Source organism: Takifugu rubripes, chromosome 20 (assembly GCF_901000725.2).
Source record: "Takifugu rubripes chromosome 20, fTakRub1.2, whole genome shotgun sequence".
NCBI classification, from domain to species: Eukaryota; Metazoa; Chordata; class Actinopteri; order Tetraodontiformes; family Tetraodontidae; genus Takifugu; species Takifugu rubripes.
Genome location: NC_042304.1, coordinates 1,704,744 through 1,728,648, shown reverse-complemented (window position 1 = coordinate 1,728,648; position 23,905 = coordinate 1,704,744). Strand labels below are relative to the sequence as shown.

Sequence of the window (23,905 nt, the reverse complement as noted above, 5' to 3'; positions counted from 1 at the left end):
GAGAGAGAGAGAGAGATACACACTTACTGTTGATTGTCCACAAAACTATGAGAAGGCGCACCACTCCCAGCTAGACTGCAATACTGGGCCAATGCGTGGAGTGAATGGAGCAAGCTCCTGTTTCAGCTCCTGTCTGCAAAAATGCATTTAATATATAGTCCCCTGATAGAGGACATATCAGATATTAAATGATAAGAACAGATATACACTTGATCTTAGCCAAAAGGCCGAGAAGCGATGGTCTTTGACTGCTTGCTCAAAGTACATTGGCATTACCACAGGCTGAACAGTTGATGGTGAGGCCATAAAGCCTCACTAACAACGAAATACCAATTTGCACCTCCTCCCAAGTGGTGAGGTTAAAACTGCTACATGGGAACAAACGTTTTTGCACTCCAGACTGTGCGACCTTTCTGGGGCAAATTCCAAACGTGTGCAAGTTTGAATCGCATATCTTTTCACAGGTGTACAAGGCTTTACCAGTGGCAGAGCCTGGCAAAAAATGCAACTGACAAAGCGCTGCTCCTCTGCACGGAAGTCTTTAGTAAAAGGCGAAAGACTTGTACGCTTTGCAGAGAACCACATGCAAGTGGCCCTTGCAGGCTGAGTGGAGCTGTGCCCACGGTCGCCCCGGGCAATGTGTGATGGTGAGACTTCCTCTTTTACTCTACAATTGTTCTAAGAATTTAGACTTTGTTGGTGAATAACAACATTTGTCCTTCAACTCATCCTTTGACCAGAGAACAATGACATTGTTCAGATCATGGTGACTTTCTTCTGAAAATCTGGAATAGAAATGTGGTAATTAATAATAGACCTCGGACTGCAATCTTGTGTTTTTTACTGCTCTGAAGTCACTTGGATGGTATATTACTCGCTTTTCCCCAATCCCTGTGGAGAAAAAAGCACGGGGCACAAAAGAGCCTTCACCCCACTGCCAAAACTCTGGTAAACAACTGAAGTGCCCTTACACTGGAAGTAGTTATTTCCATGCAGCTTTTAAATTCTAAATTGCTTATACATGTCTTGCTTCAATTTGGAGATGACACAGGACTGCCTGTAGAGGTCGTGCTTGACACCCATGGCTTTTGAAGTGAAAGTGCACCTGGCAAACAGGGCACCACGCAGCGAGGCAGAGCTGCCCTGCCCTTGCAATGCGCTCTGAAAAGTGACAACATTGCAGGGAGAGAGAGAGAGATACACACACTTACTGTTGATTGTCCACAAACTATAGAGAAGGCGCACCACTCCCAGATAGACTGCAATACTGGGCCAATGCGTGGAGTGAATGGAGCAAGCTCCTGTTTCAGCTCCTGTCTGCAAAAATGCATTTAATATATAGTCCCTGATAGAGGACATATCAGATATTAAACTGATAAGAACAGATACTACACTTGATCTTAGCCAAAAGGCCGAGAAGCGATGGTCTTTGACTGCTTGCTCAAAGTACATTGGCATTACCACAGGCTGAACAGTTGATGGTGAGGCCATAAAGCCTCACTAACAACGAAATACCAATTTGCACCTCCTCCCAAGTGGTGAGGTTAAAACTGCTACATGGGAACAAACGTTTTTTGCACTTCTGGGGCAAATTCCAAACGTGTGCAAGTTTGAATCGCATATCTTTTCACAGGTGTACAAGGCTTTACCAGTGGCAGAGCCTGGCAAAAAATGCAACTGACAAAGCGCTGCTCCTCTGCACGGAAGTCTTTAGTAAAAGGCGAAAGACTTGTACGCTTTGCAGAGAACCACATGCAAGTAGCCCTTGCAGGCTGAGTGGAGCTGTGCCCACGGTCGCCCCGGGCAATTGTGTGATGGTGAGACTTCCTCTTTATTCTACAATTGTTCTAAGAATTTAGACTTTGTTTGGTAATAACAACATTGTCCTTCAACTCATCCTTTGACCAGAGAACAATGACATTGTTCAGATCATGGTGACTTTCTTCTGAAAATCTGGAATAGAAATGTGGTAATTAATAATAGACCTCGGACTGCAATCTTGTGTTTTTTACTGCTCTGAAGTCACTTGGATGGTATATTACTTGCTTTTCCCCAATCCCTGTGGGAGAAAAAGCACGGGGCACAAAAGAGCCTTCACCCCACTGCCAAAACTCTGGTAAACAACTGAAGTGCCCTTACACTGGAAGTAGTTATTTCCATGCAGCTTTTAAATTCTAAATTGCTTATACATGTCTGCTTCAATTTGGAGATGACACAGGACTGCCTGTAGAGGTCGTGCTTGACACCCATGGCTTTTGAAGTGAAAGTGCACCTGGCAAACAGGGCACACGCAGCGAGGCAGAGCGGCCCTGCCCTTGCAATGCGCTCTGAAAAGTGACAACATTGCAGAGAGAGAGAGAAACACACTTACTGTTGATTGTCCACAAACTATAGAGAAGGCGCACCACTCCAGCTAGACTGCAATACTGGGCCAATGCGTGGAGTGAATGGAGCAAGCTCCTGTTTCAGCTCCTGTCTGCAAAAATGCATTTAATATATAGTCCCCTGATAGAGGACATATCAGATATTAAACTGATAAGAACAGATACTACACTTGATCTTAGCCAAAAGGCCGAGAAGCGATGGTCTTTGACTGCTTGCTCAAAGTACATTGGCATTACCACAGGCTGAACAGTTGATGGTGAGGCCATAAAGCCTCACTAACAACGAAATACCAATTTGCACCTCCTCCCAAGTGGTGAGGTTAAAACTGCTACATGGGAACAAACGTTTTTGCACTCCAGACTGTGTCGACCTGGGGCAAATTCCAAACGTGTGCAAGTTTGAATCGCATATCTTTTCACAGGTGTACAAGGCTTTACCAGTGGCAGAGCCTGGCAAAAAATGCAACTGACAAAGCGCTGCTCCTCTGCACGGAAGTCTTTAGTAAAAGGCGAAAGACTTGTACGCTTTGCAGAGAACCACATGCAAGTGGCCCTTGCAGGCTGAGTGGAGCTGTGCCCACGGTCGCCCCGGGCAATTGTGTGTGATGTGAGACTTCCTCTTTTACTCTACAATTGTTCTAAGAATTTAGACTTTGTTTGGTGAATAACAACAGTTGTCCTTCAACTCATCCTTTGACCAGAGAACAATGACATTGTTCAGATCATGGTGACTTTCTTCTGAAAATCTGGAATAGAAATGTGATAATTAATAATAGACCTCGGACTGACAATCTTGTGTTTTTTACTGCTCTGAAGTCACTTGGATGGTTATATTACTCGCTTTTCCCCAATCCCTGTGGAGAAAAAGCACGGGGCACAAAAGAGCCTTCACCCCACTGCCAAAACTCTGGTAAAACAACTGAGTGCCCTTACACTGGAAGTAGTTTATTTGCCATGCAGCTTTTTAAATTCTAAATTGCTTATACATGTCTTGCTTCAATTGGAGATGACACAGGACTGCCTGTAGAGGTCGTGCTTGACACCATGGCTTTTGAAGTGAAAGTGCACCTGGCAAACAGGGCACCACGCAGCGAGGCAGAGCGGCCCTGCCCTTGCAATGCGCTCTGAAAAGTGACAACATTGCAGAGAGAGAGAGATACACACACTTACTGTTGATTGTCCACAAACTATAGAGAAGGCGCACCACTCCCAGCTAGACTGCAATACTGGGCCAATGCGTGGAGTGAATGGAGCAAGCTCCTGTTTCAGCTCCTGTCTGCAAAAATGCATTTAATATATAGTCCCCTGATAGAGGACATATCAGATATTAAACTGATAAGAACAGATACTACACTTGATCTTAGCCAAAAGGCCGAGAAGCGATGGTCTTTGACTGCTTGCTCAAAGTACATTGGCATTACCACAGGCTGGACAGTTGATGGTGAGGCCATAAAGCCTCACTAACAACGAAATACCAATTTGCACCTCCTCCCAAGGTTAGGTTAAAACTGCTACATGGGAACAAACGTTTTTGCACTCCAGACTGTGTCGACCTTCTGGGGCAAATTCCAAACGTGTGCAAGTTTGAATCGCATATCTTTTCACAGGTGTACAAGGCTTTACCAGTGGCAGAGCCTGCAAAAAATGCAACTGACAAAGCGCTGCTGCTCCTCTGCACGGAAAGTCTTTAGTAAAAGGCGAAAGACTTGTACGCTTTGCAGAGAACACATGCAAGTGGCGCTTGCAGGCTGAGTGGAGCTGTGCCCACGGTCGCCCCGGGCAATTGTGTGAGGTGAGACTTCCTCTTTTACTCTACAATTGTTCTAAGAATTTAGACTTTGTTTGGTGAATAACAACATTTGTCCTTCAACTATACTTTGACCAGAGAACAATGACATTGTTTCAGATCATGGTGACTTTCTTCTGAAAATCTGGAATAGAAATGTCGTAATTAATAATAGACCTCGGACTGCAATCTTGTGTTTTTACTGCTCTGAAGTCACTTGGATGGTATATACTCGCTTTTCCCAATCCCCTGTGGAGAAAAAGCACGGGGCACAAAGAGCCTTCACCCCACTGCCAAAACTCTGGTAACAACTGAAGTGCCCTTACACTGGAAGTAGTTTATTTCCATGCAGCTTTTAAATTCTAAATTGATTATACATGTCTTGCTTCAATTTGGAGATGACACAGGACTGCCTGTAGAGGTCGTGCTTGACACCCATGGCTTTTGAAGTGAAAGTGCACCTGGCAAACAGGGGCACCAGCAGCGAGGCAGAGCGGCCCTGCCCTTGCAATGCGCTCTGAAAAGTGACAACATTGCAGAGAGAGAGAGAGAGAGATACACCACTTACTGTTGATTGTCCACAAACTATAGAGAAGGCGCACCACTCCAGATAGACTGCAATACTTGGCCAATGCGTGGAGTGAATGGAGCAACGCTCCTGTTTCAGCTCCTGTCTGCAAAATGCATTTAATATATAGTCCCCTGATAGAGGACATATCAGATATTAACTGATAAGAACAGATACTACACTTGATCTTAGCCAAAAGGCCTGAGAAGCGATGGTCTTTGACTGCTTGCCTCAAAGTACATTGGCATTACCACAGGCTGAACAGTTGATGGTGAGGCCATAAAGCCTCACTAACAACGAAATACCAATTTGCACCTCCTCCCAAGTGGTGAGGTTAAACTGCTACATGGGAACAAACGTTTTTGCACTCCAGACTGTGTCGACCTTTCTGGGGCAAATTCCAAACGTGTGCAAGTTTGAATCGCATATCTTTTCACAGGTGTACAAGGCTTTACCAGTGGCAGAGCCTGGCAAAAAATGCAACTGACAAAGCGCTGCTCCTCTGCACGGAAGTCTTTAGTAAAAGGCGAAAGACTTGTACGCTTTGCAGAGAACCACATGCAAGTGGCCCTTGCAGGCTGAGTGGAGCTGTGCCCACGGTCGCCCCGGGCAATTGTGTGATGGTGAGACTTCCTCTTTTACTCTACAATTGTTCTAAGAATTTAGACTTTGTTTGGTGAATAACAACATTTGTCCTTCAACTCATCCTTTGACCAGAGAACAATGACATTGTTCAGATCATGGTGACTTTCTTCTGAAAATCTGGAATAGAAATGTGGTAATTAATAATAGACCTCGGACTGCAATCTTGTGTTTTTACTGCTCTGAAGTCACTTGGATGGTATATTACTCGCTTTTCCCCAATCCCTGTGGAGAAAAGCACGGGGCACAAAAGAGCCTTCACCCCACTGCCAAAACTCTGGTAAACAACTGAAGTGCCCTTACACTGGAAGTAGTTTATTTCCATGCAGCTTTTGAATTCTAAATTGCTTATACATGTCTTGCTTCAATTTGGAGATGACACAGGACTGCCTGTAGAGGTCGTGCTTGACACCCATGGCTTTTGAAGTGAAAGTGCACCTGGCAAAAGGGGCAGCGAGGCAGAGCGGCCCTGGCCTTGCAATGCGCTCTGAACAGTGACAACATTGCAGAGAGAGAGAGAGAGAGATACACACACTTACTGTTGATTGTCCACAAACTATAGAGAAGGCGCACCACTCCCAGATAGACTGCAATACTGGGCCAATGCGTGGAGTGAATGGAGCAAGCTCCTGTTTCAGCTCCTGTCTGCAAAAATGCATTTAATATATAGTCCCCTGATAGAGGACATATCAGATATTAAACTGATAAGAACAGATACTACACTTGATCGTAGCCAAAAGCCTGAGAAGCGATGGTCTTTGACTGCTTGCTCAAAGTACATTGGCATTACCACAGGCTGAACAGTTGATGGTGAGGCCATAAAGCCTCACTAACAACGAAATACCAATTTGCACCTCCTCCCAAGTGGTTAGGTTAAAACTGCTACATGGGAACAAATGTTTTTGCACTTCTGGGGCAAATTCCAATCGTGTGCAAGTTTGAATCGCATATCTTTTCACAGGTGTACAAGGCTTTACCAGTGGCAGAGCCTGGCAAAAAATGCAACTGACAAAGCGCTGCTCCTCTGCACGGAAGTCTTTAGTAAAAGGCGAAAGACTTGTACGCTTTGCAGAGAACCACATGCAAGTAGCCCTTGCAGGCTGAGTGGAGCTGTGCCCACGGTCGCCCCGGGCAATTGTGTGATGGTGAGACTTCCTCTTTTACTCTACAATTGTTCTAAGAATTTAGGAACTTTGTTTGGTAAATAAACCATCATTTGTCCTTCAACTCATCCTTTGACCAGAGAACAATGACATGTTCAGATCATGGTGACTTTCTTCTGAAAATCTGAGAATAGAAATGTGGGTAATTTAATAATAGACCTCGGACTGCAATCTTGTGTTTTTTACTGCTCTGAAGTCACTGGATGGTATATACTCGATTTTCCCCAATCCCTTGGAGAAAAAGCACGGGGCACAAAAGAGCCTTCACCCCACTGCCAAAACTCTGGTAAACACTGAAGTGCCCTACACTGGAAGTAGTTTATTTCCATGCAGCTTTTAATTACTAAATTGCTTATACATGTCTTGCTTTCAATTTGGAGATGACACAGGACGCCTGTAGAGGTCGTGCTTGACACCCATGGCTTTTGAAGTGAAAGTGCACCTGGCAAACAGGGCACCACGCAGCGAGGCAGAGCGGCCCTGCCCTTGCAATGCGCTCTGAAAAGTGACAACATTGCAGAGAGAGAGAGAGAGAGAGAGATACACACACTTACTGTTGATTGTCCACAAACTATAGAGAAGGCGCACCACTCCCAGCTAGACTGCAATACTGGGCCAATGCGTGGAGTGAATGGAGCAAGCTCCTGTTTCAGCTCCTGTCTGCAAAAATGCATTTAATATATAGTCCCCTGATAGAGGACATATCAGATATTAAACTGATAAGAACAGATACTACACTTGATCTTAGCCAAAAGGGCCGAGAAGAAGCGATGGTCTTTGACTGCTTGCTCAAAGTACATTGGCATACCAAGGCTGAAACAGTTGATGGTGAGGCCATAAAGCCTCACTAACAACGAAATACCAATTTGCACCTCCTCCCAAGTGGTGAGGTTTAAAACTGCTACATGGGAACAAACGTTTTTGCACTCCAGACTGTTTGTCGACCTTTCTGGGGCAAATTCCAAACGTGTGCAAGTTTGAATCGCATATCTTTTCACAGGTGTACAAGGGCTTTACCAGTGGCAGAGCCTGCCAAAAAATGCAACTGACAAAGCGCTGCCTCCTCTGCACGGAAGTCTTTAGTAAAAGGCGAAAGACTTGTACGCTTTGCAGAGAACCACATGCAAGTGGCCCTGGCAGGCTGAGTGGAGCTGTGCCCACGGTCGCCCCCGGGCAATTGTGTGATGGTGAGACTTCCTCTTTTACTCTACAATTGTTCTAAGAATTTAGACTTTGTTGGTGAATAACAACATTTGTCCTTCAACTCATCCTTTGACCAGAGAACAATGACATTGTTCAGATCATGGTGACTTTCTTCTGAAAATCTGGAATAGAAATGTGGTAATTAATAATAGACCTCGTACTGCAATCTTGTGTTTTTTACTGCTCTGAAGTCACTTGGATGGTATATTACTCGCTTTTCCCCAATCCCTGTGGAGAAAAAAGCACGGGGCACAAAGAGCCTTCACCCCACTGCCAAAACTCTGGGTAAACAACTGAAGTGCCCTTACACTGGAAGTAGTTTATTTCCCATGGCAGCTTTTGAATTCTAATTGCTTATACATGTCTTGCTTCAATTTGGAGATTGACACAGGACTGCCTGTAGAGGTCGTGCTTGACACCCATGGCTTTTGAAGTGAAAGTGCACTGGCAAAAGGGGCAGCGAGGCCAGAGCGGCCTGGCCTTGCAATGTGCTCTGAAAAGTGACAACATTGCAGAGAGAGAGAGAAACACACTACTGTTGATTGTCCACAAACTATAGAGAAGGCGCACCACTCCCAGCTAGACTGCAATACTGGGCCAATGCGTGGAGTGAATGGAGCAAGCTCCTGTTTCGCTCCTGTCTGCAAAAATGCATTTAATATATAGTCCCCTGATAGAGGACATATCAGATATTAAACTGATAAGAACAGATACTACAACTTGATCTTAGCCAAAGGCCGGAGAAGCGATGGTCTTTGACTGCTTGCTCAAAGTAACATTGGCATTACCACAGGCTGAACAGTTGATGGTGAGGCCATAAAGCCTCACTAACAACAAAATACCAATTTTGCACCTCCTCCCAAGTGGTGAGGTTAAAACTGTTACATGGGAACAAACGTTTTTGCACTCTGGGGCAAATTCCAAATGTGTGCAAGTTGAATCGGGAGGCTACGTCCTATTATCAGGGTCAACCGAAACTCTGCCGCAAATGCGGCGAGCAGGGGCATCTGGCAGAGGCTTTGTCCAGTTATTGTGTGCGGAAAATGCAGAGCAGTTGGACATTCCTTTGAGGAGTGTACCACTGGGAGGAAGTGCAATCTTTGTGGAAGCAGCAGACCATCTTTTCCGCGACTGTCCTTTGTCTTTCGCTAACAAATTGAAAGCTAGGAAAAAACAGGAGGAAAAGGGGCCAACAGAAAATGAGGTGCGAACTGATTTGGAGGGAAATTCAAATCTCCCTCCAAAACCTGTGCTTGAGAGGAGAGGAGTCCAGTGAGGTTGGGCAAAGGGAGGGGCCTGGACCCCACCCAGTGAAGCTGACATGGAGTTGGGAGGAGCCATCAGGCAGACAGTGGGGTTCGGCTCGCCTCTACTGATGATGACTCCATTAGGAGTCTCCATATTGTGGAGGAGGAGCAGAGCTCCACTTCCCTCCCAGATGCCCAACCTAGTTTAAAAAGAACAGCATCTGAACTGTCCAACTCTGGGGCTGAATCAGCCTCAGAGAAGAGGGGAGAGCTGAATCTGAACATCACAGTCCCCCTGTGGATCAGGACAGTGGCTCCTCTTCCAGTTCATCTAATGAATGTTCCTTTCTAAATGTAGCACTACAGTCAACTCCATTCAGAAAGCGCAGCAGACTTTGCTTTCAGGAGGACAGATTCTCAAAGCTTAGCCCCTGGATGTAGGGGATCTTTCGATGAGAACCTGTTACAGCACAAGTAACAAGGCAATATAAATGTGCTTGTTACTTATTCTTAAGATACCTGCTTCTTTTAAAATGTTTGTACTTGTCATTTTAAACATACTCATGACTCTCAACATTTCCACTATCAATGTGAGAAGTGCGAGGTCAAGAGTTAGAGCCCAAAGTGTTTTATCCTTTTTAAGTTCCTTTAAGTCTGATGTGTTTTTATTACAGGAATGTGGCTTACCATTTTTAAACCACTACCGCCAGTGGGAGGAGATGTGGCCACAGACATCCCTTTGGAGTGGATCAAATGAAAACAGAAATGATGGGAGTGGCCATTTTAATCAAAAACCCCCAGGTTCTGCTAAAAGGTAGCACTGTGGTGAAAAATGGTCGGGCGCTTTAACACATTTGACTTTTATGGAACAGGATTTTAAAATCTTAAATATTTATGGCTTTAATGAAAAAAATGACAGGTATGACCTTTTAGAAGACTTGCAGTCCCACATGCTAGGTAGGGTACCTTTAGTAGTAGGGGAGATTTTAACTGTATTTTAAGTAGGAAAGATAGGAGAAGAACAGGGAAGATTTTAAAGTAGACAAAACATCAGTTTTATTACAGGGCATATGCAGGGATTTTAAACTTCAAGACTGTTTTAAAACCATGCATCCCAGGGAGGAGGGCTTCACCTGGTTCAGTGGTGATGGCACCAGAGCCTCCCGCATAGATTATGTTTTTACACGGGACCTGCCCAGCAACTGATGCTAGACTAACACCTGTCTTCTTCTCCGATCACCTCATGCTCTCCTGCACCCTTCACTGCCTTCAGGTGTGACATCAGGAAGTGGTCTGTGGAAAACTCAACTGCTCCCTCTTGGAAGATAGGGAGTTAGTTAGACAGTACAGGGAGCAGTACACAGGTGGCAGACCTTCAGGACTTCTACGACACACGAGCACACTGGTGGGAGATGGTTGAAGGGAAGGACCCGGACTTTCTTTAGGCAGGCAGGTAAGGAAAAAAAAGAATAGGGAAACCAGACGCATGATGGGACTGCAGAAGCGACTACAGCGCTATTTTAACCTTAACCAACAAGGTATCGATTTTAATGAAGAAATTAACAAGTAAAAAAGAGATGTCGGTTTTATCAGAATTCAAAGCAAAGGGTCATTTAAGAAGCAATGAATGGGAAATGAAGAGGGGGAAAAGTGCACAAGGTATTTCTTCAAGAAAATCATAACAAAGGGGGGACCATTACACAATTGACTAAAGAAAATGGGTGCACAACCGAAACTATAGATGGAATTAAAGAGGACAATTGAAAGCTTTTATGGAAAATTGTATAAAGAAAAACCCGTTCAAATTGACACCATGAATGAAATTTTAAAAATTCCTAATAAAACGGTGAACAACAGCGTGCTTTTATCCCAGGATTTTACCCTTTTATAGTTAATAATTCTCTACGTAGTTTTAAAACTGGGAAGTCCCCCTGGACAAGATGGACTTCCTGTAGAATTTTTATTTGACTTTTTGGGACCTTTTAGCACATGACTTAATCACTGTTTTTATGGAATTTGAAAGACTCGACCGGACTTCCTGACAGTTTTAGAGTAGGGATAGTGACTCTCCCTTCACAAACAAAAGACAAGACAGAACTAAAGAACTGGAGACCTATCACCTTTTAAATGTTGGACTGTAAACTTTTAGCAAACTTTTAGCAACACGTATGTCCACGTTTTTAGAAGAGGTGATTGACCCGGATCAAGCCTGTGCCATTCCGGGGAGGAAGATCACCGACAGCCTCGTACTGATCCGAGACACCATGTTATGCGAGAGACAGAAACATGAGGCTAGTAGTTTTAAACTTAGATTTTGAGAAAGCCTTTGATCGGTTCTCGCACCAGTACCTTTTCCAGGTACTGCAAAAAATGGGGTTCCCAGAAAGATTTGTAGCTTGGTGGGTCTGCTGTACCGGGACATCACCAGCAGAATTCTATTTAATGGGCATCTGACAAAAGCAGTGGACATTAACTGCGGTGTCCGTCAGGGGTGTCCGTTATCGGCCCTCCTCTACGTTATCTGCATTGAACCACTGGCACAGATCTTGAGAAGGGACAAAACGAATCAATGGGGTGCAAGTGCCGGGGAGTGGAGGACTGGAAACAAGATGTGTTTTATATATGGACGACGTGAATGTTTTATGCACTGACCTTTTATCTGTTAACAGGGACGCTGGACTTGACTGACTGGTTCGGACGGGCCTCTGGGTCAAAACTAAACAAAGAAAAGACACGAGCCCAGTTTTACGGGCCATGGACAGCGACAGACATGACAGGACTCCCCCTGACCGTGACACAGACTGACCAAAAATACTTGGTGTTAAATTTGCTCGGGAGGGGGGAGGGAAAACAAATTGGCCGGACATGGTAGGGAAAGTCAGACAAAAAAACTAGGATTCTGGGGACTTAGAGGACTGACTATGGAAGGGAAGGTTTTAATAACCAAAGCAGTGATTTTACCTTTGCTTTTACTGATCAGTTCTGTTTTTTTCCCCCCCAGAAGTGTGATTTTAGAACTGGAGAGAGCCATCTTTTACTTCCTGTGGGGTCCAAAATGGAAAAACTGAAGAGAACAATCATGAAAAAAACAAAAGAAAAAGGAGGAAAAGACGTCCCGGACCTGCACCTGTTCTTAGGGCCAGGTTCACAGCTATACATGTGGGCATAGTCACAGCCCCATCCAAAAACCCAAAGACAGCGGCAATGGCACGCTTTTGGATGGGACGTACCTCAGAAAAACTAAAAATTGAACCAATAAACCTCTCGGTGCCCGTGTCTTTTAACCTACCGACGGCATATAGTTTTATCCAGAGGTTTTTAGTGCATTTTAATTTGGAAAATGAGGAGTTGCATACTTTAACTAACCACCGCTCTTTGATTTCTGTTGTGCAGGAGCGCGAGCCAGTGAGTCCAGTGCGCGGCCTCGCATTAGGTGAGCCCTCAACGTTTGGCGCAATGTGAACCACCCTGCTCTCCCAAACAGACTCCGGGACCTGTCGTGGATGGTGGCTCATGAGATCCTCCCGGTCAGGTCCGTCATGCACTCCCCGAGGCATGGCGGCACACGCAACCTGCCCCCGGCCTGGTTGTGGCCGCGCCTGAGTCGGTGAGGCATCTCCTCTGGGAGTGCAGTGCTGCCAAAGACCAGTGGGCAATGGCCGGCTTCCTTGAAATTCCCGTACTTGCCAGCAAGGGAGGTCCTTACAGCACAACTGGTGCTGTATGGGGTGAGCCCAACTGTAATACCACCGAAGGACTTTGCCAAGCAGTGGCTCACCCTAGCCGCCATAAAAGACGCCACATGGACCTCCAGAAACTTGCTGGTAAGGAAGCACATGCAGATCCCCCCCGTGGCGGTGATCCGGATGGCTGCAGCAATGGTTCAAGGGGCCGGAACTGCGGGCGGCAGGCCTAGGACACCGCCACAAGAAGAATCGCCTCTGTGCCCATTCGGACGAAGGAGCCGGAGCTCCACAGCAAAGGTCAAGGCAGCAGCGGCCTGGCTCTCCGGGTGCGGTAGGCGGGAAGGAGCAGCAGGGCGAGGATCTCCGCTGACCACCAACAGTATCCCGAGAGATCAAATGTTTGGAGGAGCAGGCTGAGTGAGGCTTGGTAGGGACTCACCACGCTCTGCACAAAGATGGATATGTTTTGAACTGATGCACTCCCTTGTACGGACCTTTTAAGAAGCTTTCAAAGGACACATGAACACTAAATGTAACACCTTTAACCAATTGGAAATGGCTATTTTACCTACAAGACTGTTTTAGAGAAATTATTCTAAATGTATATATATTTTTCTTAAAAATGGTTTTATAGTCCTCACAATTTGGATATTTTATTGGTATATATTTGAGGTGTATATGTGAACTTTTACTCAAAATTTGAAAATGTCTCAACTATTGAATATTTTATGGCATATTTGAGGTGTATATGTGAACCTTTTACTCAAAGCCGGAAATGTAAAGATGATTGAGTGCCAATAATCTAAGAAAAAGAAAAAATCTGTTCTTATCAGTTTAATATCTGATATGTCCTCTATCAGGGGACTATATATTAAATGCATTTTTGCAGACAGGAGCTGAAACAGGAGCTTGCTCCATTCACTCCACGCATTGGCCCAGTATTGCAGTCTAGCTGGGAGTGGTGCGCCTTCTCTAGTTTGTGGACAATCAACAGTAAGTGTGTGTCTCTCTCTCTCTCTCTGCAATGTTGTCACTTTTCAGAGCGCATTGCAAGGGCAGGGCCGCTTTGCCTCGCTGCTTGGTGCCCCTTTTGCCATGTGCACTTTCACTTCAAAAGCCATGGGTGTCAAGCACGACCCTCTACAGGCAGTCCTGTGTCATCTCCAAATTGAAGCAAGACATGTATAAGCAATTTTAGAATTCAAAGCTGCATGGAAATAAACTACTTCCAGTGTAAGGGCACTTCAGTTGTTTACCAGAGTTTTGGCAGTGGGGTGAAGGCTCTTTTGTGCCCTGTGCTTTTTCTCCGCAGGGATTGGGGAAAAGCGAGTATATACCATCCAAGTGACTTCAGAGCAGTAAAAAACACAAGATTGCAGTCCGAGGTCTATTATTAATTACCGCATTTCTATTCCAGATTTTCAGAAGAAAGTCACCATGATCTGAACAATGTCATTGTTTTGGAATGAATTTCTTCCCTTAAAAAACCTTGAAATTTGATGACATACCTCCACACATATCTGTTAATTCCGGACATTAAGGATGGGCGGATCAATCACGTGGTATCGATATATCAATACTGACAAGCTACTCATTTGGTATCGATTTTTCTTTATAAATATCGATACTAACTAAAAAAAAAGAAAAAAAGGGGGATGTATGCATCACTTTCCGCCGTTTTAGATTAGTTACTTAAATTAATATGTGCCGGGACACCCCTTATACCTGGCGGCGTATTGAGCTGGCCTATGTCACGTGAAAGGAGATAGCGAATGAGCATCAACGTGCAACATAGCCCGCCGAAGCCGACACAGTAAGCAAAAGGCAGAGCCGCAATCTTCTTAAAGCAGAAAATGTGAATATGATATACTTTTTCTGATAAGCAATCTGAGACTTCAGTAAAGTGTGATATCAAATCAAATCAAATCAATCTTTATTTATATAGTGTCTTATACAATCAAAATTGTTTTCAAGGCACTTTCCAGAATCCCAGGGCCTAACCCCAGACAAGCAACAGTGGCAGGCAAACTCCCCTTTAACAGGAAGAAACCTTGCGCAGGCCCAGGCTTCATGTAGGGGGACCCTCCTGCTGATGGCCGGCTGGGTAAAGAGAGAGGAGAGGAGAGGAGAGGAAGAGGAGAGGAGAGGAGAGGAGAGGAGAGGAGAGGAGAGGAGAGGAGAAGGAGAAGGAGGGGGAAGAGGAGGAGAGGAGGGGAGGAAGAGGAGAGGGAGAGGAGAAGGAGAGGGAGGGGGAGAGGGAGAGGGAGGGGGAGAGGGAGGAGAGGAGGAGGAGAGCACAGAGCACAGAAGAAACACACACAAAAAATACACTATACAGCGGGGCCGGAGGTTCATCATGCAGCTCCGAAGGCGGCGATACCTGTAAATGAATAGGGGGAAGAGAAGCAGAAAAACTACACAGGATATCAGCATAACTAGTCTGATGCAGGTTTAAAGGATAAGGAAATCCTAGTAATCAATTGACCATAATAAATTGTAATAAATGGTCTGTATTTGTCTTGTGAGTTGTCTTAAATGTAATAATATGTTGACTGACAAAAATTGCCAGTAAGAAATGAACGGTATCGGTATCGATATCGATGAAAATACAAGAAAAAGTATCGGTATCGTATCGAATCCCAAAGTGTGGTATCGCCCATCCTTACCGGACATATTCGCTCACACTCATTTACATAGTCACACCCACATCCAATTGTTTTTGAGCATCACAGCCCGTCCATTGCCCAGTTTCCTTTCTTTATAAAGAGAAGGCTTCTTCACTTTTTTTACCATTTGACATCATGAGTCTCAAGAAGCCAAGATGTGTATCTCCAGCTTTTTGGGCACCAGCATGGGTGAAGTGGCGATGTCTGAAGGTAGGAAGTAAATGACACCTTCCACAATGTTTCCTAACGTCCAGACGCACCTTTCTTGTCTGGGTGTCTCCGACATCTGCTGCCTTCACTGGAGAAGCTCCGGCCTCCTGAGACTAAATGGATAGATGAGATAGAGAGATAGGTAACGCTGGCTATGCTTCATCTGCTGAGCTTCACCATTAAGAAACTCCATGTTAAGGGTTGCTATGGCAGCGACGTGAACCGCCCCACCCAGACACAGCACACCTATTTGTTCCTGGTAGAAGACGAGTATGTTCTGTTTAACTTTGACAACATTATCCAGATGCTGTGCACATTAACCTTCATTCCGGCCATTCAGAGCATTCTGAAGCTGCGTAACATCGTCTGTGAGGCTAAAAGGGTGAGAACCTGGGCTGAACATTCATTTTCGAACAAAAAGGTTTCCAAGGTCATCCACAAGATGTACTCTGAGCTAATCTGCAAAGATGGCGATAATTTCAAACATCTAGAGTTGGTGAAAGAGTGTTGGGAGTCTAATCTGTTGTCAAACAAAGCCTGCACTTTATTACTCTAATCCAGTGGTGGGCAAACTTTTTGGCTCAGGGGTCACATTGACTTTAATAATTTGACAGTCGGGCCAGGCCAGAACCAGGCATATGCATATCAAACATAAACATTAAAAAAAAGGCATTACAGTAGTATTACTATGTGGCAGGGCGTGGCCTGCCCTCCGCACAGGTGCTATATGGAGGTAATGCCTTAATTGGTGGGCGGGGAGGAAAAGGTTTATATAAGGCACTGCCTCCAGCTGCTTTAGTGTTTCCCCTCGACAAAGGTATGGCGTGGTTGCAGCTTATCTGGGCTGTTCGACCAACTGAACCCTGTTTCACAGAACGAGCATGCTGTCTGGCAGCGCAAGAAGGCGCGGGCTTCCTCCCGCATCCTTCGTCTAGAGCGCTTTGCCGTAAGGGCGCGTGCGCTAGTTTACCCCTGGAAATTTAATTGTTCCTTTTCTTTTGTGGGACTGGTGCTGCTGGGCCATGGCGGGGACCCAACCCCTGATGGAGGGTGTTTTCATCACACCCCTCGTGTGTGGTTTTTGTTTGTAGTAGCACGGGTGTTTTTAGTTAGTTTATCTCTCCTAATGAGTTTTCCCTGCCGGTGGGGCCCCAGCCCTGTCCACCCCCTTTTGTTAATTTAACTTTTGTACAGCGAGTTAACTTTTGTTGAGTATTGGATTTAATAATAAAATGTGCTAGCAATAACCCTCATCCCGTCTCTGCCTCTGTAGTCGAAATTTATCTGCGTGTGCCTAACCGAGTGATTGTTCACTGGTTAATTCCTGGGGTGAAATTCCCCAGGTGGCGTTGCGTCCACCGTTACACCTCTCACTCGCCACATCTTGGCGTTTGTCGCAGGATTACCACATTTAAAAGGGGCAGAGACTATTTTTTTGGGGTTATTGGTGTTTATTTGAATCTGATAATTTCCTTTTTTGTTTTTATTTTCCGTATTTTCCTTTGTTTTTTTCCCTGATTTAAAATTTAGGCAGTTAGCCAAAGCAGCAGTGATCAGTCTAGTGGTTTTAATCCCCTATTGTCCGGTTGCAATTCCCTCTTCCAGGCAACAGGAGGAGGAGATTCAACAGCTTCGAGAGTTGGTGTTGCAGCTTAAGGCAGAAAATGAGCAACTTCGCCAAGAGCGTACCACTTCTTCTGGGTGGTCCTAGTGGGTCCGCATCAGCTTCCTCTGGTCCGACTGGTTACGCCTCCCGGTGCCGGGGTCTCAGCTCCTATTATTGAACGGTTGGTCGTCATCCCAAGAGACCGTAGGTGCCCAATGTTCAGTGGGAAGTCGGGGGAATTAGCATTGCAGAGTGGCAGAGGAGGTTCAGGTGTGCGCGCATGCTAGGTACCTTCCAGCTGCAGAGCAAGCCTGTTCATGGTTGACCATTTAGAGGGAGAGGCCAAGGAGGAGATAAAGTCCGCCCTCGAGAGGAACAGGAGGATCCGGGGCGTGTACTTGCCATCTTGAAGGAGCTGTATGGTTACAGTCAGTCCTACGTCACCCTACAGCAAGCCTTCTTTTCGTGGCAGCAGCTCGAAGGTGAGACGCTGCAGGAATTTTCATTGGTCCTGATGTCTCTAATGACCCGCGTGAAGAGGCAGGCACCAAACGGAATTCCAAACGCCGATGTGCTTCTGAGAGACCAGTTTATTGAGCATGTGCTAGATGGTTCCCTTCGGCACGAGCTAAAGCAGCTGGTTCGTCGCCAGCCTACTATCACCTTGCTTGAACTGCGTGGCGAAGCGATCAGGTGGGAGAGGGAAGGTCTCCCAGGTGGTATTAGGGGTCGTAGTGTTTCATTGCAACTGCTTACGGCCTCCCAATGTTGACGTTGCAGGGTCGCCCCCACCAGGTCCCGCAGGTCAGGACTCCAAGAACCAGACTTGGACGCTGTGATGGATCTCTTGAAGCATCAACAAGAGCAGTTAAATCGGCTAACAATGACGGTAGCTTCCTTGCAGGCCCCCTCCTCCCTCAGCCCAATCTCCCGTTCAGGCCCCTTGATTTGCAGGCGATGCCAGCAGCCTGGCCATTTTGCCCATGAATGCGATTGGTGAACGGGCTCCTCCCTGCCGGCGTGTAAACTCTGTGGCCATCTCCGACACCCAGGGCTAGGTCCTCCTCTTCCCAGCAGTCGGGGAAACTGAAGCCCACTGAGTTGCCGAGCCACAGCTCAGTCAGGGGTCCACAGGCTGACCGTCACCCGCTATAACCAAGCTAATTGCTCCCTGTCCTAATATCACTGTGTTAATTGGGGGAATTGGTGTTGAGTGCTTGGTGGATACTGGTTTTATGGTTTCCACCATAACTGAGAGCTTCTTTCGGGCCCAGTTTGGGTTTTGGGCCATGACTGCCTCCGGTCATATCAATGGCTGCAGTTGCATGCAGCTAACGGGTTAGCCATTCCATGTGTGGGTTATTTGGAGCTTGATGTGGAACTGTGCGGCAAGGTGATACCGTGTTGTGGTATTCTCGTGGTGAAAGACCCCTCCTGGTGCATTCTTCTTCGTCCCCCGGGATCCTTGGGATGAATGTAATTCGCAGATGCTACCAAGAGCTTTTTTGGGGTGTTTGGTTCATCCCTCTTTGAGTCGCCTTCTGTGTCAGGCGCACCGGGTCCAGTGTGTGGCACGCCCTTCAGAAGTGCCACCAGACGGCCAGCACAGCCAAACCCTCAGGGTGACGTTAGGGTCCGTGGAGGGCAAGTAGTTCGGATGCCTGGTGGGGTGATGAAGCTGGTCATGCCACCTGTTCTGAACAGTTTTTCGGGTCAGAGCGTTTTTGTTTGAGCCCCCCCAGTCAGGTTTGCCAGCTGGGCTGTTGGCTTCCCCATGCCTGTTAAGGGTTGTCCGTGGGCACTGTGTGGGTATCAGTTACCCCCGGGTCAGACTTGGTGTTGTGAATGCCGCTCAAGTTGTCAGATTGCCTGCAGGGATAATGAGGTGGGGTTGACCACAGCCACATTGGCCTCCCCAGTCAGCTGTCCCATCTGTACTTGATAGGATAGGGTCATGGGACTCTTCAGCCTTAACTGAGCTGGAAGAAGCCAGTGTTCCGTCTTTGCTGGACCAGTACAGCTCAGTGTTCGCAGCCACTGATGGTGACTTGGGGTGTACAAACCTAATTTCACACGAGATACCCCTGCTTGATGATGTCCCTGTGCGGGCAACGGTATCGTCGCATTCCCCCTTCAGAGTACGAGGCAGTGAGGTTGCACATCTAACCAGCTTCTTGAGTCACAAGTCATCTGTTAGCGCTCCAGTCCCTATGCCTCACCTATCATGTGGTGAGGAAGAAGGATGGTGGCTTGAGGCTCTGTGTGGATTATCGGCTCCTGAACAGTAAGACCAGAAAAGGATGCCGTTCCACTGCCTCGTATCGAGGAGAGCCTGGACGCTTTATCGGGGGCCCGCTGGTTTTCAACTCTTGACCTTGCCAGTGGGTATAACCAAGTGCCTGTGGCTGAGCAGGACCGTCCCAAGGCCGCTTTTTACACCCCCTTTGGTCTTTTCGAATTCAATCGGATGCCTTTTGGCCTTTGCAATGCGCCAAGCACTTTCCAGTGGCTGATGCAACGCATGTTTGGCGATCAGCAGGTCAGTCCCTCCTGCTTTATCTTGATGACAAATCATCTTTTGATCTTCCGTTGAGCAACACCTACAGCGGCTGGAAATGGTGCTCGGAGCGACTGCAGGGGCAGGGCCTTAAGGTCAAAGTGGAGAAAATGTGCAATCTTCCAGGAGCAGGTCTTGTACTTGGGACACATCATCTCCAGCCAGCGTGTCTCGACTGATCCCAAGAAAATAGAGACTGTGGCTGGCTGGCAGCGTCCTCGTCACATCAGTGAGTTGCGGTCCTTTTTAGGGTTTGCCAGTTATTACAGGCGTTTTGTCGATGGCTTCGCCAAGATGGCTAAACCCTTGCACCAGTTGGTAGCCGACCTGGCTGGCACCAAAACAAAATGGGGATCTGGCCAGGCACTGGGGTGCATGGACGCCCGAGTGCGAGGAGAGCTTCAATGCTCTAAAGTCAAGGTTAGTTTCCACCCCAGTATTGGCGTACGCGGACTTTTCGCGTCCTTTCATCCTTGAAACTGATGCTAGTCATAGTGGGCTTGGTGCAGTGCTCTCCCAGGAGACAGATGGATGCGTGAGACTGGTGGCTAATGCGAGCAGGGGGGCTCCGGCCCACTGAGCGCAACATGTCCAACTATAGCTCTATGAAGCTAGAATTTCTTGCGCTCAAGTGGGCCGTGACGGAGAAATTTAGAGAGTATCTGTTGGGGCATAAGTGCATTGTGTACACAGATAATAACCCCTTGAGCCACCTTCAGTCTGCTAAGCTGGGGGCGGCCGAGCATAGGTGGGCTGCTGAGCTTGCTGCTTTTGATCTGGAGATCAAGTACCGGTCTGGGCGAAACAACCGAAATGCGGACGCACTGTCGCGACAGTACGCACCAACGCCGGATTCTGTCATTCCATCTTTGCCTGGCACTTCTGTCCCGTGTAGCCTTCAGCCGGACATCCAGCCTGGTCCTATGGTTGGTGCCTTGCAGTCCTTGATTTCTATCCTTCCATCCCATTCTCCATTTGACCTTCGCTTGATGCAGGAAGAGGACCCTTTATTAAAGGAGGTGTTGGTTGTGTTTTGGCGACATGGGTCTCTCCCTACCTCTGCTGAGAGGAGGCAGCTCTCTCAGCCCGCAATTGTACTGTTGCGCCAGTGGGGACCGCCTGGTTGAAAAAAATAGGGTGCTTTTCCGGCGGGTGTTCCGCTCTGATGGTGGGGAAGAACAACTCCAACTTCTTTTGCCCGCGGTGCTCAAGGGGGACACCCTGCATCAGCTCCACCAGGAGCATGGACATCAAGGCACGGAAAGGACCACCGAGCTGGTTCGGCAACGCTGCTACTGGCTGGGAATGTCGTCAGACATCAAGAAGTGGGTGCAGCAGTGCGAACGCTGTCAAGTTGCGAAGGACTCGGGGCAGGGTTAATCAGAGTTACATGGGCCCACCTGCTCGCATCCCGGCCAAACGAGATTTTGGCAATGGATTTTACTTTGCTTGAACCTTCTCGTAATGGCTTTGAGAACGTCTTAGTCATGACTGATGTGTTCAGTAAATTTACAGTGGCTGTTCCCACCCGGGACCAGCGAGCGGTGACAGTAGCTCAGGTTCTGGTCACAGAATGTTCTATATGTATGGGGTTCCAAGTCGCCTACACTCAGACCAGGGCAGAAGCTTTGAGAGTGGTTTGATTTCCAGCTTTGTGCTTTGTATGGGGTTGCCAAGTCCCGCACTACTCCCTATAATCCGGCCGGAAATGGTCAGTGTGAGAGGTTCAACAGGACACTTCACAACCTCCTGTGAACATTGCCGGTTTCCCCGAAGGCGGGACTGGGCTTCTTGTCTTCCGCAAGTGCTTTTTGGCTACAACACTACACCTCATCAGAGCAGTGGTGAGTCACCGTTTTACCTGATGTTTGGGCAGGAGCCCCTTCTTCCCATTGACTTTCTCCTGGGTCGTGTGCCGGACCCGATTCCCGGTGAGGTGCAGGACTGGGTGGTAGAACACCGAGCCAGGCTTTGTGTGGCATTCGAGAGTGCTCGCGAGAAACTAGTGATGGCAGCGAGCAAGCGCAAGGAGAGACACGATCTGTTTGTCCGAGATGCACCTCTGCCAGTGGGACAGTTGGTGTACCTGAGGGACCATGGTGTTAGAGGCCGCCATAAGATCCACGATCTCTGGAGCTCTGTTGTCCACCAGGTTGTGCGGGCCCCTACGGGCGACGTTGTGGTCTATACTGTGGCGCCCATGGGTGACCTGGGTGGGACTTGGAATGTCCATAGAGACATGCTAAAGGCGGTTGTCCAGCCCGAAGTTGTGGCCCTCTCCTCACCAACTTCTCCATCTTTGTCTCCACTGGTGGCCTCTGTGGACGACTCTTCCAACAGCGACCTCTGGCTTCTGGTTTCCGAGGCTCCGGTGCCATCCATTGCTGTGCCGCCACCATTTGGGACCCCTCAGGCGTCCTCTGCCCCGGCTTGCAACAGCACCCCAGGGTGCGTGCAGTCTGACTGCACCCGTAAGTAGCAGCGATCCATCACCAACAGTGCCCCCAGCTGACCAGCCTTGCAGTAGTCAACAATCCCTGCGCCGGACTGCTCGTTCAACTGCTGGCAGTCACTCAAACAGGCATCACCTGTTTGGATCGGATGGACACGGATGGATCCATTCATACATGTTTCTGGACAGCTGCTGTTTGAGAAGTCAGACCTGCTGAGGTAGGTGGTCCAGAGCTGTCACCTCGGTATAAAGTGCGTGTTATTCCTGTGAAATAAGGGAAATAAATAAACCCTCAGATGGATGGATGCGGAGGGGAAAATTAAAAAGAGGGCGGGACCGCGGCATTCACGTGCGCACGGCATGCTCTGGCTCTGCGGCTCCTGATTAGTAGTTAAATAGCAATTACCATACAGCGCCTTCTCTGTTTATCCAAATTATTTATTTTATAACAAGTATTCCTTAGTTTAATAACCATACATCGTTTTAGTATACATAATATATAAATAAATATTTATTTTAAAAAAATGTTAGCGAGAGAGAAGCCGGCCCGACCCGACCCGAACGTAATAATTGATATTTTGGGCCCGACCCGTCGGGCTTGGACTCAGGCTCGGGCTTAAGATCTTACCTCTAACGAGAAGTCGTCGTTCACCGTGGTTCTCGGCTGCCACGGAAATGGACAGAGCGCTGGATGATGGAAGGCGAACACTCCTTCACAAAGACTATGAGGCAGCGGCGGGTAAGTTATGCCACCATATGTGGGTGGATTGTAGACGCATGGGCTATGATACCGTCTTCATGTATTGTAAGAGGCTTTCACAAAATCAACGCTGAACCGGAACCGGTCGGTGAGTCGGATTCAGATGATTAAAAGGAGGAATTCGGGATGTTGGACATTGAAATAGTGCAGCTGTTTAATTCAGATGCAGAAGATGAAAACTTTGATGGTTTTGTGGCGGAAGAATGAATATTTTGTTCAATAAATGTGTCGAAACTCACTGTTTTACTTCCGTTGTCATTTTTTACTGTATGTTTCAGCATGCACCTAATAATACGGTGCACCTTATGTATGTTTTAAATACAGAACTAGCACCCATAACTGAGACTGCGCCTTTTAATACAGTGCGCCTTATGGTCGTGAAAATACGGTAATCAAATGAGCTTGTTTCATCGGAAACAGAGTCTGACCCTCAAAGAACCAGGGAGTCCTTCGATGAATTTAATGTTTTTATTCACCTTTAACAGTTCATCATACATGGCTTGATCTCGTCTTCTGAAATGCTCACAGGAAGAGTACACGATGGGTGAAGGTAGGTCCACTCCTGTATTTGTGGGTTTGGAACCTTGCTCAGGGATACCGAAGTACTGCTCTGAAGGTGTTCTCACACCTTCCCCTACTGCCTGAACACCTTCTTTATTTTGTCTTCACTGGGGTTCAAACCAAGAACCCTCCACATCTCAGCCCAGTTCCCAACAAGCTGAGCTGCCACCGCCAATACATGGCTTGATACGAAGTATTGTTACAAATCTGGAGACATGAATCCCAACCCCAAAGCAGACCCACACGACTGGCTGGAGTTGGAGCAAGGGTTCGTTTACTGTCAGTGGCTTAGGACAAAAACCCAGAGGTGCAGGCGGCAGGAGAAACACAATCAAAAAGGAGCAGGATAGGCAGCATGAACAGGTACCCAACAACAAACTGATTAAAAACAAATTCGTGAAGAATGAGACGTGG

The 23,905-nt window shown here is 47.1% G+C and overlaps 15 non-coding genes and 1 pseudogene across 15 annotated transcripts; 1 reads left to right on the top strand and 15 right to left on the bottom strand.

Annotated features, from left to right (window-relative positions):
* Window positions 1-50: 50 nt before the first annotated feature.
* On the bottom strand, window positions 51-239 carry LOC115247417 (U2 spliceosomal RNA). Its single transcript, XR_003886490.1, has one exon. It is a non-coding gene; the product is annotated as a U2 spliceosomal RNA (small nuclear RNA).
* Window positions 240-471: 232 nt separating this feature from the next.
* LOC115247432 (U5 spliceosomal RNA) lies at window positions 472-589 on the bottom strand. Its single transcript, XR_003886502.1, has one exon. It is a non-coding gene; the product is annotated as a U5 spliceosomal RNA (small nuclear RNA).
* A 645-nt stretch (window positions 590-1,234) lies between these two features.
* Window positions 1,235-1,424, bottom strand: LOC115247411 (U2 spliceosomal RNA). Its single transcript, XR_003886484.1, has one exon. It is a non-coding gene; the product is annotated as a U2 spliceosomal RNA (small nuclear RNA).
* A 216-nt stretch (window positions 1,425-1,640) lies between these two features.
* LOC115247431 (U5 spliceosomal RNA) lies at window positions 1,641-1,758 on the bottom strand. Its single transcript, XR_003886501.1, has one exon. It is a non-coding gene; the product is annotated as a U5 spliceosomal RNA (small nuclear RNA).
* Window positions 1,759-2,394: 636 nt separating this feature from the next.
* On the bottom strand, window positions 2,395-2,584 carry LOC115247410 (U2 spliceosomal RNA). Its single transcript, XR_003886483.1, has one exon. It is a non-coding gene; the product is annotated as a U2 spliceosomal RNA (small nuclear RNA).
* Window positions 2,585-2,813: 229 nt separating this feature from the next.
* Window positions 2,814-2,931, bottom strand: LOC115247429 (U5 spliceosomal RNA). Its single transcript, XR_003886499.1, has one exon. It is a non-coding gene; the product is annotated as a U5 spliceosomal RNA (small nuclear RNA).
* Window positions 2,932-3,577: 646 nt separating this feature from the next.
* LOC115247408 (U2 spliceosomal RNA) lies at window positions 3,578-3,768 on the bottom strand. Its single transcript, XR_003886481.1, has one exon. It is a non-coding gene; the product is annotated as a U2 spliceosomal RNA (small nuclear RNA).
* A 231-nt stretch (window positions 3,769-3,999) lies between these two features.
* LOC115247378 (U5 spliceosomal RNA) lies at window positions 4,000-4,119 on the bottom strand. The gene has a single exon (XR_003886451.1). It is a non-coding gene; the product is annotated as a U5 spliceosomal RNA (small nuclear RNA).
* Window positions 4,120-4,761: 642 nt separating this feature from the next.
* On the bottom strand, window positions 4,762-4,951 carry LOC115247418 (U2 spliceosomal RNA). Its single transcript, XR_003886491.1, has one exon. It is a non-coding gene; the product is annotated as a U2 spliceosomal RNA (small nuclear RNA).
* Window positions 4,952-5,184: 233 nt separating this feature from the next.
* Window positions 5,185-5,302, bottom strand: LOC115247428 (U5 spliceosomal RNA). Its single transcript, XR_003886498.1, has one exon. It is a non-coding gene; the product is annotated as a U5 spliceosomal RNA (small nuclear RNA).
* Window positions 5,303-5,942: 640 nt separating this feature from the next.
* LOC115247414 (U2 spliceosomal RNA) lies at window positions 5,943-6,133 on the bottom strand. Its single transcript, XR_003886487.1, has one exon. It is a non-coding gene; the product is annotated as a U2 spliceosomal RNA (small nuclear RNA).
* A 215-nt stretch (window positions 6,134-6,348) lies between these two features.
* Window positions 6,349-6,466, bottom strand: LOC115247427 (U5 spliceosomal RNA). Its single transcript, XR_003886497.1, has one exon. It is a non-coding gene; the product is annotated as a U5 spliceosomal RNA (small nuclear RNA).
* A 654-nt stretch (window positions 6,467-7,120) lies between these two features.
* LOC115247412 (U2 spliceosomal RNA) lies at window positions 7,121-7,312 on the bottom strand. The gene has a single exon (XR_003886485.1). It is a non-coding gene; the product is annotated as a U2 spliceosomal RNA (small nuclear RNA).
* Window positions 7,313-7,551: 239 nt separating this feature from the next.
* On the bottom strand, window positions 7,552-7,669 carry LOC115247377 (U5 spliceosomal RNA). Its single transcript, XR_003886450.1, has one exon. It is a non-coding gene; the product is annotated as a U5 spliceosomal RNA (small nuclear RNA).
* A 636-nt stretch (window positions 7,670-8,305) lies between these two features.
* Window positions 8,306-8,496, bottom strand: LOC115247416 (U2 spliceosomal RNA). The gene has a single exon (XR_003886489.1). It is a non-coding gene; the product is annotated as a U2 spliceosomal RNA (small nuclear RNA).
* Window positions 8,497-13,476: 4,980 nt separating this feature from the next.
* LOC115247420 (uncharacterized) lies at window positions 13,477-13,651 on the top strand (annotated as a pseudogene).
* The last annotated feature ends 10,254 nt before the right edge of the window (window positions 13,652-23,905 follow it).